General features: G+C 46.4%; 1 long non-coding RNA gene across 1 annotated transcript; it reads right to left on the minus strand.

Annotated features, from left to right (window-relative positions):
• Positions 1–1,930: 1,930 nt before the first annotated feature.
• On the minus strand, positions 1,931–4,919 carry LOC149346356 (uncharacterized). The gene is made up of 3 exons (XR_016292073.1): positions 4,801–4,919; positions 2,469–2,528; positions 1,931–2,220 (listed from the first exon to the last, which is right to left on the minus strand). It is a non-coding gene; the product is annotated as an uncharacterized LOC149346356 (long non-coding RNA).
• Between the last annotated feature and the right edge of the window lie 6,551 nt (positions 4,920–11,470).

An 11,470-nucleotide genomic window follows, 5' to 3' on the forward strand; every position in this document is an offset into this window, starting at 1 on the left:
TGGTCTTCACGGCGTGCAACCGCAGCGACTGCACAAGTTGGAGCCCCGTCTCTCATCTGTCGTGACGTCATTTTGTCACGTGGTGTGACGTCACCATGCCACGTGGTCTGCACGGCGTGCAACCGCAGCGACGGCACAAGTTGGAGCGTTGGAGCCCCGTCTCTCATCTGTCGTGACGTCATTGTGCCACGTGGTGTGACGTCACCATACCACGTGGTCTGCACGGCGTGCAGCCGCAGCGACGGCACGAGTTGGAGCCCCGTCTCTCATCTGTCGTGACGTCATTGTGTCACGTGGTGTGCACGGCGTGTAACCGTCACGAAGGGCTTGGGTTACCTATTGTAATATGCTTCGCATAAAATTTTATGAAATCGGCTCGCCTATGGTGTTGAATGCCTCCGAATCCGCTGTATAGTATTGTGCACTAAAACCGGAAATCTTAATTCCACTTTGCGGAAAAAGTTATTGCCGGAAGAAGATAATCAGTTACAAATAGTCAAATAATAATCTTATACTCCCCCCCCCCCCAACGGACCTACTGTCCGCCATGCCGCACAATCCACCTCAACAGGTAGCATTGGTGTATATTTCACAGTCTTTTAAAGAAAAGTATGTTAGATTCGGAAAACAACTGCTATATCGTGAAATGGAGTGCACACGAGTTGCTGGAAAGCCTTCATGGCAGATTGTGGGGCAGTATGGATGGCTCTACGGCTGCTGAACGATCTAGTGTACGTAGCCAACGCCATTTACTGCCACGGCCTCATCATTTCTCTACTACGTACGATCGTATTTCTAATGTTTTATGTTGCCTATGCTATAAGAGAGAATATTTCCACTCCACGGAACTAGAAAAGCGAAACTGAGTGAACTTGAACACCACGCATCAATTATGACTTTTCCTTCTTACATCCCCAGTGCATGCCCAAATCGCCAAGTGTGCTACAATATTAGCACAGGTCCTTGACGTTGATGAAACTGGATCCTAAAAGATCTCTCATACCCCTGCGCTAATATATAGTGCTGATGCAGGCTGTTTTTCAAAAGCTCGCTCAATATAGTCTGGTCAATGCTTTGTTCTTTCATGGCAGCGAAACTTCTTGTTTAGTCTCCACCCAATATCTCTTGTAGCAAAAAACTACCAACCATTTGCTCGCTGTAGTTGCACTGTGGAGGACAGCCCAGATCTCGTGTTGCTGTTTCTAATAGCTTGGCACGTCTCCGTCCCAGGCTTCCTCTCTATTCCACGCACACTTGCGCGGTGCTGTTTCCCAATTTTTTGTGGCAAATCTACTTCGAAAATGTGGGAGTTCCATTGGAATATTTGGGAGTAGACGAACTTCCAAAGGCTATCGCATTTTTTATGCGAAGCATACTACTTTAGCTACCACTTCAGCCCTTCACCGTGGTTATGCGCCTCCAAATCACGTGATACATGACGTCACGACAGTGGAGAAACGGGGGCCCACCTCGCGCCGTCGCTGTGGTTGTGCGCCTCCAAATCACGTGACACGACGTCACACCACGTGACACGATGACGTCACGACAACGACATCACATTACGTGACACGATGACGTCACGACAGTGGAGAAACGGGTGCCCACCTCGCGCCGTCGCTGTGGTTGTGCGCCTCCAAATCACGTGATACATGACGTCACACCACGTGACTTGATGGCGTCACGACAGTGGAGAAACGGGTGCCCACCTCGCGCCGTCGCTGTGGTTGTGCGCCTCCAAATCACGTGATACATGACGTCACACCACGTGACTTGATGGCGTCACGACAGTGGAGAAACGGGGGCCCACCTCGCGCCGTCGCTGTGGTTGTGCGCCTCCAAATTGCGCGACACGATGATGCTTCGCATTCTCCAGGCTTAACCAAGTTAAGCCTCAGCCATTTTTTTAAGAATGTGATCAGTGAGGTTCAAGTTTTTCTTTTTCCATAATCAGAAGCTTTATTGTGGTTCCTCCAAAACGTTCCTACATTTTCATGGAATGGATGGTTTTATTCTGTTATAGCAATCAGAACACCGTGACGCAGCTTGACTTATGTGCGTCTACATCCATCCATTCGCCGATACGCTGGGTAAATTGGAGTAGGGCTCATTCTTTTGGCTTCGGCTCAGGTTCACTGTTGCGTCCAAGACTGGATGCAAGGCTGATTAGGGTATTAAGCACGTCAGCGGCATTCACCTCCGGCACGGCCATAAGAAGCGCAACTGTAAAGAACGAGCAGTCATGTAAGAAATGCTGTGGCAAACTCCTAAAGCATGTCGTTAATAAACCCAGCATTGCCTGTGTAGTGTGCGCTGCGAGCGCTTTTTTTTTCTGTTTGTTAATACGACTATTTTTGGTAATTATTTCTTTGCGTATCTTGCACGCGCTAAAAATGGACACGCAATTCTAGAGAGATACACATTCATAACGTGTGCTGCTTACGCTGTGATTTTTAACAGGTGATGCTTACCAATGATGGCTAGAAAAACGTGAAGGAAGTTGATAGGCGCCATGTTTCTTCTTTGTAAGCCTGCATGAAAAATAATATTTGTTCACAAGCGCAAATGTCAGCAAAGTGGCAGCACAAACTGTTCTCTCGGAGTTTTTGTGTTTGAGACTTTTTCATTACCTCTAATCTTGTACTCGTACACAGAAATCCTAAATAAATCTTTTAAGAATTAAAGCTTGTTGGTGTCTGATTTTTGGCAGTTTCCTTCCCTTATTCCTTATTCAAACATAAAGCGGTTAAAAGTTGACTGAAGGTTCAACGGAGTTCCCGTGCAATAAAGAGCACTATCTACAATGCATTGTGTGTCTCTGAGAGCAGAATAACAAAGTTGTTCTTACGACTTCATCCGCAAGACCATTTTCAGATCGGATGGCGTCAATGCGCTTGCCTATGGCAGGGGGCTATTTTCAACAATAGCCATATCCTGGCACATTGCTAATGTAGCAATTTATTTAGTGTAGCCTCTTGGATCGGTGTCGTTTTGGGACTGTGTTAACATGCACTCTTGGCGTTTGCTTCTAACAAACAAACGGGGCGGGTCATCATTTCAAACTAAAATTTATTATCATAAAAGGAAACCTATGCTGTGTTGTCGGTTTATAGCTTGTCCAATGCTAGTGGTCTTGGGTTCTGTGGTCACGGGAACAAAACGAAGATAAAAATGGCCAAATCCGTTGGCACAATTTTTAGTGTAAATTGTTTCCATTCATGGGAACAAAATAAATAATTGTAATTTCCTTTTTTACTCCTCCAGCTTGCATAACACATTCCACCATGCGGTGCCTGCAAGAAATTAGTCATGTGCAATGCAAGCTAGTGGAATGTATTTTGCGTGTACTAATTCAGAATCATGTGGTGAAGCATACCCTATAAAAACTTGTACCTGCATACCTTTTTGAACTCAACTTTAACTTAGGACTTTATATTTCATGCAAGAGTAGAGAAAGTTTCAATTTCTTTAGGCTCCACATATTTCTGCAGACATGAAGTAAGTTTGAGTGCAGTTTTCTTCGATCCTCGACCACCTATGCCAAAATATGGCACCGACATTTTAAATGATCGGGTAGTGCATTATGCATGACAATCCGTACGCGCTACGAGTCAACCGATAACCTGTCGCTGATTACAGTTTTAGAAAACAACTGAACTTCCTTTCCTTTAAATTCGCAAACTATAATAAAGACCTCCACTTTTCGCTATTTTACTGTGGTATTGTCGCAGGTTTTGTGACCGCTCTTCGGCATTTTGCTAGTTGGTTGGTTCGTTTTTGAGGGAAGAAAATGGCGCAGCATCTGTCTCACATATCTAGGCGGACACCTGAACCGCATCGTAAGGGAAGGGAGGAAGGTAGGAGTGAAAGAAGGAAGAGAGAAAGAGGTGTCGTAGTGGAGGTCTCCGGAATAATTTGGACCGCCTGGGGATCTATAACGTGCATTGGCATCGCACAGCACACGGGCGCCTCTTGCGTTTCGCCTCCATCGAAACGCGGTACGGTTCGAACCCGGGTTCTCCGGCTCGGTAGACGAGCGCCTTACCACTGAGCCACCGCGGCGGGTAAGCATTTTGCTGCCTTTCTGGATTTCTTCTGGGAAAACGTCTACAGTTTTTCCCCTGGGTGCATTTCGTACTTTCCCATTCTAGTCACAATATGTGAGTTAAGTTCTTTCTTAGTGGGTGTGCCTATAACCAGCCACATTCTGCCTCACCACGCATTCACGTCGGGCGCAGCCTTCTCTCAAAGAAAAGTAGAGATTTTTGAAAAGCTACTGTATTCCTCTGACGCCGCGTGCTCAGTAAGTGGTTTATTAGGTTTATTAAGTTTTCACGTCCCAAAGTGACTCAGGCTGTGAGGGACGCCGTAGTGAAGGGCTCCGGAAATTTCGACCACCTGGGGTTCTTCAACGTGCACTGAGGTCGCACTGGGGGGTGCACTGACATCACACAGCACACGGGCCCCTAGAATTTCGATTTCATCGAAGTTCGGCCGCCGCGGCCGCGATGGAACCCGCGTCATTTGGGTCAGCATTCTCAGTAATGTTTTATAACTTAATGTAAAAGGAGAGGCTTTCAAAACAACCGCTTTAAAACAGAGCTGCTTGTCCCGTAACACATAGTTAATAGCGAGTGTTACTTTTCGCAACCACAAGAATCCAGTCGAAGCAAGCAGTGCGCATTTGAAAGCATTGAAGATGCAATTTTCTTTCAGTTCTATATCGAAGAATCGCTTTTAGGTTCCAGCTCGCTCACGAGCATTGTAATGTGCATGTTGCGACGGAGATCCAAGAATTCTTACCTCTTTTTGCACGTTCAAGTGGCTGGAAGAGCTGTTAGCGGTGTGAATCAAAACGGCGTGCCGTACAGCTTTTTATAGTGTTATAACGAAGGTCGACATCTGAAGTAAACAGCGTCAGAATTCCTACATGAGCGAATGCATTGGTCTCCTTTTTTTTGTGTTTAGACCAGCTCTGGGAGATACATGACACAAGCACAAAAAAATGCTCTGCGCCCGCTAATCTAAAAATATAGCGACGCGGCAGTGTCACTCCCAGATAACTGGCAGGTGTCGGGAAAAACGCCAGCGTGGCATTGTGTGACCCAAATTCCGCGTGCTCGGAAAAGGCGACAAAGGTCACCCCTCGCAGCTGAAAAATAAAATTTTAAACTGGAAGAAATAGCATTCCTGGAATGCTTGCCATGCAGCATGCGAAATAAACATCAAGAGATCAAATTTTGCCGATAAAATCTGTAGTGGATATACTTGCAGGGCTATGGAAAGCTCGTCATGCAATTCATTAGTAAGCACACATACTTACCAACGCACTTTTGCTTTTTGCCAGCTTCTTTGTAGTTTCTTGAAGACCGAGTATTGAGGTTTACATACCAGCGCTCAGGAATATTTTCGAAAGAGCACAGGAACCTTGTTTCTGCGCTAATTGTTGGTGAAAGTATTGCATTAAAACACTCTCCGGGGCATGTTGGTTCATAGCTGGCAAGAATTAAAGCGCAACAAGACGGCACAAAGTATTGCACAAAATTCCTCGCGCCTTTCCTTTGAACGCGTTGAAAACTTGAAGGAATATTAACGGGCAATGTTTTATGATGAGGCAGCTGGACTGGCAACAAAATAGCAGAGCACTTCCGAAGGGAACTGCTCCCTAGGGCGAACTTGTATCAACAAGCAATGAAACAACTGGGTGGTGCCGGTAGCAACAAGGACGCTCGCCTTCGTCGAATATCAAAATGGCCATCGGTCTTGGCAGCACCCATTTGTAGGATGGCTACACGCCGCGGAGCCTTAGCTGCTGTAGCTATGCTGAGCCCACGAGCGCGAGATGGAATCCTGAATGCGGCGGCATTATTTAGATGGACAATAAATCTAAAAGGCGCCTGTATTACTATGGAATGTCTGTGCACTTGGGCAAACCCTAGAAGTCTAAATTAACTTGTACTTTCTACTACGTCGTCTCTCAGAGCACTTGTGCAGCCTAGTGACGTTGAACTGCTCATACCACCGCTTGAAAGGCAGTAGGCAAATTTCGAGATAAAATGTTTAAAACGCCGACAACTTCGCTCAAAGTTTCGCACAAAAAGCTGGGCGGGATCACGACTGTTCCAGACCCCTCCTCGCATGTCCAGCTTAGCAAACGGAGTGATTACAGCGTGTTCAAGCGGAGGTAACAAAAGAACACGAAAGCACAAAGAAAGCTTTGCGGAAACATGTACAACATGCACTGGCCCCGTGACCTAAACGAGGCCGCAGATGATCCTGGCACCTTTAATATATAAAAACAGCTTGCTTTGTATGCTTTGTTCAAAATCTTATTCGGGTGCTTAGTGAAGCATAGAGGCGGTCAGAACGCTCTCATGTACGTCATGGAACTACAGTAATGCAAGGCGTGCTTTTTGTTAGATACTGACCTGCATTTTTACCACTTTACTGTTACCATTAGATATCCTCCGGGCAAGGGATCTTTCAGAGCTAACGATTTATGTTCGAGATACTGCCCACGACAAAAAAATAATTTTCATTGGAAATTATACAAACGTCATACGTATGCTCTTCGGACCCCAAATGGGAAGACTGCAAATGCCATGTAATTTGCGGTACCAAGTTGTTACAATGGCGCTCTTAACATAGATTCCATTGTGCCTTCAAGATTTATATTTGAAATTAGCAACCATTTCCACCTCCTGAAGTTCTTGACCGACTCCTTTCTTTTTATTCTCGGATTTTATTTCTTCGCTCGACCTGTGCTCCGGCGACTGGCATGTGCCCATGACTGCTGCTGACCGGCAGAAAACGGTCTTTGTTACGCCCGATGGCGTCTACAAATTTAACATGGTGCCGTTCGGCTTGTGCAGCGTGCCGGCCGCATTCGAGCTCATGATGGACACAGTTCTCAGCGGACTCAAATGGCACACGCGTCTCTGTTGCCTAGATGATGTCGTCGTCTTGTCTAGAGTCTTTTCGTCCCACCTGGTCCGCCTCGAGCGTGTCCTGCAATGTCGAACCAACGTCAGCCTGCAGCTGAATTTGAAGAAGTGCTGCTTCGCAGCCCGGTGGCTAACCATCTTTGGCCACCTGGTCTCAAAAGAAGGCGTTCTTTCCGATCCTGCCAAGCTGCGTGCAGTCGCCGAATTATCTCGACCGACTTCCCTGAAATAGCTGCGTATCTTCATGGGACTATGCTCTTATTTCTGCCGCTTCGTGCGACAATGCGCTTCGATCCTGTCTCCCCTTTCTGAGCTGCTTGCCGGCGACCCCAACCTCTCGTCTTGGACACGAGCCTGTGATGCGGCCTTCTCCACGCTCCGCCGCATTCTTGTGTCCCCTCCGATCCTCCGCCATTTTGACCCCAGCCAGTACACTGAAATTCACACAGATGCCAGTGGTGTGGGCCTCGGCGCAGTCCTGGCACAACGGAAACCCGGCTTTGCATGTTGCGTATGCCAGCTGCACTTTGACCAAAGCCGAAAGGAGTTATTCAGTAAAGGAAAAAGACTGCTTGGCGATCATCTGGGCTATTGGAAAGTTCCGACCTTACATATATGTTCGCCATTCTCTGTCGTAACTGACCACCATGCCCCCTGCTGCTTGCCCTTCCTCGAAGGTCCCTCTGGTCGCCTTGCTCGTTGGGCTCTGCGTTTACAAGAATATGAAATTGAAGGCGTCTATCACTTTGCTATCACTTTGGCGGTAAGCATTCCGATGCCGACGCCCTATCCCGCTCACCTCCCCTCTGTGACCTCGACTCCACATCCCTCGCTATCAATGATTCCTCTTCCTTTGGTATTCCCGACATACCAAGTGAATAAAGCTAGGACCCCTGGATCGCTTCCCTCCTCGCTCTCCTCTCTACACCATCTATGCGACCTGCTACCCGCACTCTTCGTCGTCAGGCCCGCCACTTTACAATACGGGACGGCCTGCTCTACCGCCGCAACTACCTTCCCTAGGAGCGCAAACGTAGTCATTCCTCAGCTTCAGAGTTGCACGTAATTGATTACTTGTGATTAATAATATTTTTGTGCAATCTTAATCGATTGATTTAATTTCGCAAACGGTAACGTTTGTGGCTATTCTTACTCTTTTTCTGTAATCGATTACCAGCAATGAATTTCTTCTTTACAAAAATGGCTACCAGGGAGAAGCGTCCGCGACAATGTGATTGCGTCTAATAGTTTGGCACCGCAGGAAGGTGCGCATGGCTGCCTGACGTGTTGAGCTTTGAGCGGTATTCGTTCCTGGTGTAGCTGGCGCCATCTATGGATGCTTCTTGCAACAGTCGATCGTGCCTAGCTAATTCGCTGCTTTTTTCCTTCAGCTGTTAGAAACAGCGCCAAGATGGCGTGGTCTATGAGAAGGAATACCTACAAGACGGGCGCTCACTACGAAGAGATTTATTTAGCTACAAAACGATATAATTTATAGGTACAACCATCACCCGTGCCGAACGTCTATCACAAGATCAAGTGATAAACCTTCTTTCTCCGTACAGTCTTATTAACAGCACAGGCCTCAGTTAGTTCTAAACAGCAAAAAACTAGAAAATCGATATAAAACCGGCTTAGAACCTGTAATAAACAAGAAATAACCTGTGTTTATCAACGAAGAATTTTATATCACTTTGCCAGGCTGCGTCAAAAGCGAAGAAGAGAAAAGACAAAAAACAAGAGATCGGTGTGAACAATGAAAACCATTCCAATCGAAGCAGGGTCAAACATAAAGAAGAAAGACGATCCCAGTCCAGTCAGAGGGTAATCAAGACATACGAAAATCGCAGAAAAGATGGCAGGCATCACCTTCGACAAAAAAGAAACAGTGTACACGTGTCCGCCCAAAAATCGCAGCTCTTCATCAAGAAACCCATCTTTATCAAGGAGTGAAACCGAGGGTGTGCTGACATACTTCTCTCCCCCTTTAGAAATAAGAAAAGGTTGTGCAATCTCTCGCTCCTGTTTGTGTTTGGTGTATGCAAGAAACTTTTAGTTCAAGAGCGGTTTACAACTACCGCTCTTACAAGGGTATGCCAAGAAACCACCTGATTTATTTTTTACGTTCAAGTTGTGTTCTCTGGCCCTGTCGTTATAGCATCTTCCCGGTTGTCCAATTTAAACGCAATTGCAGTTGAGGGGCATCTTATATATAAGTTTGCTCCGCCGTTTTGTGCACTTTTTGACGTGCTTCTCAGAGCGTGATTTGTGCTTTCGATCACCAAGCATTGCACAGACCTTGCAAGCTTGTGCAGAGCAGAGAAAACCACGCATATGCGATAACTATTTGCCATCTTCTTAACAGTGTGCGACAAGCTGTGGCAATATGGAATAACATGGCTGTCCGTTTCATTATTTCTCTTTCTGCCTGTGCTTGTTGTTTTGCAGAGCAGGCTTTAACAAATGCTGGAAAGAAATGCACTTGGATAGCCAGCACTAAATAGGCGACCCACTTGGTCATCGAAGCTTTTACTGTAAAGGTGTGGCCACTGGAACAATTTCTTGAGAGCCGCCTGAAGAGTAGTGCTAGCTACAGCTCGTTCTATCGACTTAGAATGAGAGCTATCGAAAGGTAGTGCGCTTTTTTTGGACCTGGGGTAGTACAGGTGCCCACAAAGCTTAATTACTGCGCAGCGTAAGCATGCAGCCGTGAACTGAAGAGTGTGCTTTGTAGTTCCCAGCGTTAACCTGCCGAATGCACCCCTCAGTATCTGGCAGCACTTTTAGGCAGCTAACAAATTGATGTTTTTCGTAATATCGGCGTTCCGCAAACTTTTGTGGGCACCTGTACATCCAGCACACTTGTGACTCAAGAAAACTTGACGAGGACATCTAAAAACTGTATCGCGTTGTCAACAGGAAACTCACAGGTGAACTGCAGTCCGCCTAGCAATGTGCTGTTGATGCGCAGCATTTAAATAGTGGCAGTCGCCATGCTGCCAGGTTGCACCTCTTGTAAGCAAGCAAAGTAATCATCTACGCAGCGGTACACCTTCCTCACACGTAGTCCAATAAGGTTTTCTTGAATTCTTTGGTCCATCGCGGACAGCCATATCTCGCACAGCACTGGAGCAACTGAGGAACCTGTATATGTTCCAAACCTCTGTACATAAAATTCATCACTGAAGCTGATCGCTGTGGATTTCAGATAGAATTAAAGTATACCCACGAACTGATCGAACTATGCGCGGAGCTTCATAGAGGTCGTAGAAACTGGCATCACAGCACTGCGAAACTACGAGCTTGTGCACAACATGTTACCTCCAGCACTTACACCGAAAGTGTTCAATGGTGCGGCTGATCGTTTCACGAAGAAACGTTGCAAAATCAACGATGACAATTTTCAAAAACAACTCCTGTTGAAATATGCCAACGTGTAAAAAAAATATCAAGCAAGGCGCACTAGTTTATTGTAGTATGAGTGAGTTTATGTTATGAAAATAAAGTTCTAGGAAAAGTAAATTCAGCTACTTTTCTGGGGAGCTAATTGACCACTGTCATCAGTTACATTTCAGATGGAGTAATTGTAATCATTTGCTTATTTTCTTGCACGTGTACAAGAATGCTCGGCACCTCCGTTCCGGCATATGCGCCTTTTTTCACGCCGACCTCCAGTGTGCTGATGCGCCTTCGACTCCGATTCTACTGGCGGGGAATGTACCGCTTTATCCGACAATATGTTCGCTCCTGCCCGGAATGCCAACGTCACAAATCCCCTCCCCACCGCTCTATCACTCAGATGCAGCCCTTGCCCTGCCCCACACGCTCATTCGACCGCGTTGGCATTGATCTCTACAGCCCCCTTCCCATCACTCCGGCTGAGCACCGCTGGGTCGTAGTGCCTGTGGATCAACACACCCGCTATGTAAAAACCGCATCCTTGCCATCCGCGTCTGCGCAAGGCGTTCGTCTTTCATCTTCCATCATCTCGTTTAGCGCCATGGTTCCCCCAAGGAACTGGTGACCGACCGGGGTCATGTCTTCTTCTCTGACACCGTCCAAGCACTCCTTAGCCAATGCCACGTTGTTCACCGCTCTACAACGGCCTAACACCCCCAACCTAATGGCATGACTACACGTTTCAACCGTACATTGAGCGAAATACTCACGATGTCTGTTACATCTGACCACTCAAATTCGTACCGCATGCTCCATCATCATCATTTGTTGTACCCTTAAAGATCTCGTCCGGGACCTTGCATCAGGAGGAGAAAAGACAGTGATGTAAAGCGGTCGTGCAAAAGCTTGTGAGAATAAAAAAGCAACAAAATAAATAACAAGAGTAACAAGTTTGACGTGAAATTAACGTCAAGTAATCCAAATCATACAAAATAATATATGACAAAGTAGTACGATATAAAATTAAACATTAAATTGTGCGGTCGAAACAAGCTGCAATAAATATGCACAGTGGTGTAAAGTGGGAAAATTGTTGTAGGGGAAGAGGCAATGACACGAGCAGTTCAAAT

The sequence above is a fragment of the Amblyomma mixtum genome, chromosome 4, assembly GCF_055824585.1.
Source record: "Amblyomma mixtum isolate Tamu chromosome 4, ASM5582458v1, whole genome shotgun sequence".
Taxonomy (NCBI): domain Eukaryota; kingdom Metazoa; phylum Arthropoda; class Arachnida; order Ixodida; family Ixodidae; genus Amblyomma; species Amblyomma mixtum.